This window comes from Triticum urartu, chromosome 4 (assembly GCF_003073215.2).
Source record: "Triticum urartu cultivar G1812 chromosome 4, Tu2.1, whole genome shotgun sequence".
NCBI classification, from domain to species: Eukaryota; Viridiplantae; Streptophyta; class Magnoliopsida; order Poales; family Poaceae; genus Triticum; species Triticum urartu.
The window spans coordinates 480,355,275-480,358,737 of record NC_053025.1 but is presented as its reverse complement, the minus strand read 5'-3'; the positions used below and the strand labels follow the sequence as shown (position 1 = coordinate 480,358,737).

The 3,463-nt window shown below is 39.9% G+C and overlaps 2 non-coding genes across 2 annotated transcripts; both read left to right on the top strand.

The window, feature by feature from the left end:
• The first annotated feature begins 1,063 nt into the window (after nt 1–1,063).
• TRNAS-GGA lies at nt 1,064–1,150 on the top strand. The gene has a single exon. It is a non-coding gene; the product is annotated as a tRNA-Ser (tRNA).
• A 421-nt stretch (nt 1,151–1,571) lies between these two features.
• Nucleotides 1,572–1,644, top strand: TRNAF-GAA. Its single transcript has one exon. It is a non-coding gene; the product is annotated as a tRNA-Phe (tRNA).
• The last annotated feature ends 1,819 nt before the right edge of the window (nt 1,645–3,463 follow it).

Here is a 3,463-nt window from a genome sequence, read left to right as displayed (position 1 = left end):
CACTTCCCAATTGACTCTCATAAAAGGCTAGGCTACCTCTTCACATCGCACCTGATCCCGAATCATGTGCTCCGTTCAGGGGATCAATAGTGGCTATTAAGCTTTTCCCTTTCTATATATTCTTGAGAATAAGTAAATACCATCCTTTTTCCTATCAGCATCTCTCTATCTACAATTCACTGGCCGTCGTTTTACAACGTCGTGACTGGGAAAACCCTGGCGTTACCCAACTTAATCGCCTTGCAGGCCTCAAGTTTTTTTTAGCGCAAAAGAAAAGCCGATTCCAAATTTTCTATTTCTCGGCAAGTCTATGAGAGTCCTATTACAGATCCTCTGATCTTTAGCTTGAATGGTCGTGTTTTTATATAATTAGTTCTTTCTTCTGAGCTCTTCTATTATGGTACGGAAAATCAAACCTATCACTCTCAAAGAATGGGTAAAAAGAATTCAAGCTAGGGGAGCCTACACTCTCTAACTACCTATACTATGCCCCCATTGATTGGAAACCCTCGGGGAAAATGATCCCATAAACAAAGGAATTATACAGTACGAAATAGCAAAAAAACAGACTAATTCGATTCTAAAAATCGATAATAGATATTTTATTCTGCTTAAATTGTCCCGACAAGGAGAGATATTCAATATTTGAATCAGATTGGATTTCGTAGTATACCAATGTGAGCCAAACTATTACTATTTCATCTAACTTGAATAACCAAGGGCTGAATTTGACTATGGATTCTGATAACTCGAGAAGTTTTTATTTGGTTATGATCCAAAAAGAAAAAAGAAAGGTTTAACAAGCCATGAGAAAATAGAGTAAAGTAACCATACGTTCTGTTTGCATAACGTGTATACGCCACGCCATACAATCGAAATAGAAACATGGGACGATTCTAGAATTTTGAATAGATCCGTGGGGATGAGAGAAGTTGTTGTTGAGAAATATGAAATTGGAAAGGAAGTCAAACTCCCTATGGAACCTGTGATCGGTTGTACCTGTACTTTAGTGATACGAAAACTCGCTATTCACTCAGTTTCTGGTCAATAATAAGATTATGTAGGAGAGATGGCCGAGTGGTTCAAGGCGTAGCATTGGAACTGCTATGTAGGCTTTTGTTTACCGAGGGTTCGAGTCCCTCTCTTTCCGTTTCTGTTAATTCACTAACGTTACCGACCACAATGAAATTTCTAGTAAGAGGAAAATCCGTCGACTTTCTAAATCGTGAGGGTTCAAGTCAAGTCCCTCTATCCCCAATAAAAAGCCCATTTTACTTCCTAACTATTGTACCAACCTCTATTTTTCATTAATGGTTCAAACAAGATTCACTATCTTTCTTATTCTACTCTTTCACAAACGGATCTGAACTGACTTCTTTGGATCTTATCCCATTCATACAAATGAACATATTATAGTATAGGCAAGTAATCCCTATTATTAAGTAAGTCATTCACAATCCATATCATTATCCTGATATTTACTAAGTCCAATTTGAGAATAATTTTTTATTTTTTAGTCCCTTTAATTGACATAGATACAAGTACTCTACTAGGATGATGCACAATAAATAGTCAGGATAGCTCAGTTGGTAGAGCAGAGGATTGAAAATCCTCGTGTCACCAGTTCAAATCTGGTTCCTGGCACAGAACGAACAATGAATGCCTTTTCGGGAAAGAAAAGGGCCACATATTTTTTATAGGGAAAAGCTTTTTTTAAGGGGAAGAATCATCAACAAAAAATCCAGGAAAGAACAGCGAAGGAAAAACATGAAAAAACAAGTGTTTTCCCGGAACGGAATAGCGGAAATTCCATACGTTGATCACCAATGTTGCATGTCCTTCCTTAAGCTGGAGTACTTTGAGTTAGAATGCCTACTTTATTCGTCCTTTTAAAGCCTACTTATTCGTCTAGCTATTTCCAATTCTAATAAATAACCCGATCATATCATGTCTTGGAAAACCCTAAGACTACCCAAGGCTGTACCCTACAGTGTTACCTATAGTCTATACTTGTGTATACGTTGCCTTCTGGGGTGGCAAGCTAGAACCAAGTAGTCTAGGTATCAATTCCAATTTAAGTCAATGATCCTCATTTTCTCCAACATTAAGAAGATTATTGGTAAGGTGACCAACCATCACGCAGGATTCCAGGTCGGAGTAGCACCTCTTGCCTGATATATACAGGTCGTTACTGGCGATTCGTTTGTGCCCTATGGTGTTCAATTGCCCGTTTGTTCCCTCCCCCTCGGGACGGGTCAACCTACTTTGCCGGCTCAGGCGCTCCAAAATGCTCTGACTAGACCGCCGACACCCATGATTTGTCCATCATTCAAAATGGCATTTCGTAAGGGCTCATAAGGTAGGAGGAATCACAGATCCTCCGTGCACTTTCGCCTAGAGTTAGTTTGATTTTTCACTACTGTCTGAGTGGTGGCTAAACCCTGAAACTTTTCCTTGAAATGAAATAAAGATCTAACTTTATTCCAGTAGTGGTTTCTGCAAATGTAGATAATCTTGTTGATTAACACCCACTTTCCATACCCTGCAATTCAGAGGCCATCACCTCTGGTCTTTTAGTAACATATCAGTAAACAAGGCTCTCCTCGTGTAGCTTTTTGTTCTCGAGGAAGAAAATCTCATTGATTACTTATAATGACGGATGAAGCAAGTTACAGCATTGGTTCTTTCGTGATTCACGTATATTGGAAATCTCTTTCTTTAGGAAATGGGATGGCATTCAATTCTCACTTCGGGATTCTCTTCTTCCTGAACATTCATGAAAAGAAGGACTCTGGCTTTAATGCTAAAGTTTAGTACTGGGCCGAGCGTACTTACCTACTTAGACAAGAGGGATACTTATAGATCTCTATGAGCGTAAGGCAAAGTGGGCAAGACTACTTCCACAACTACATTTTCGCTTAAGCAGGACCTGTGAGACCTCGAAGCAACCGTCTACTACTAGTTATAGATGCTATTTCTAATTGAATAGAATGGATGCTTCACAGCGGTTCTGTGACAGGCAGGGCAGCCGGGTGAACATAGGCAGTTGTTCCTATAGAACACAAGTCTTTCTCTAAAGCACGACCTTCCGATTGGACTACGTCTGGTCTCTATCCTTTTTATTCCAAAAATGGGTCCTCGATCAAAATGATCTGGTGTCTATGTCCATGCCTGAGGTTGGTAAACCCTATATCTATTGCGGGGTGGTTTGAGGAAGGGACAGCTTGTAACCCATGACTTACTACTACGAAGATTCTGGCGGAGAGCTTTTCACATATAGATAGGCCGGGATGAGGAAGCTCCGTAGTCAACTAATAGATAGAAAATCCACCTTGTGAACCGTGTTTGTCTTAAAGTACTGTCTGAGAAGGAATATACCTGTTCCAATCCCTCTAGTGGCTATACTGATTGACATAGGTAGCTTTTGTAGTCAAAGCTCACAGGACCAAATGCTCTATTGGAG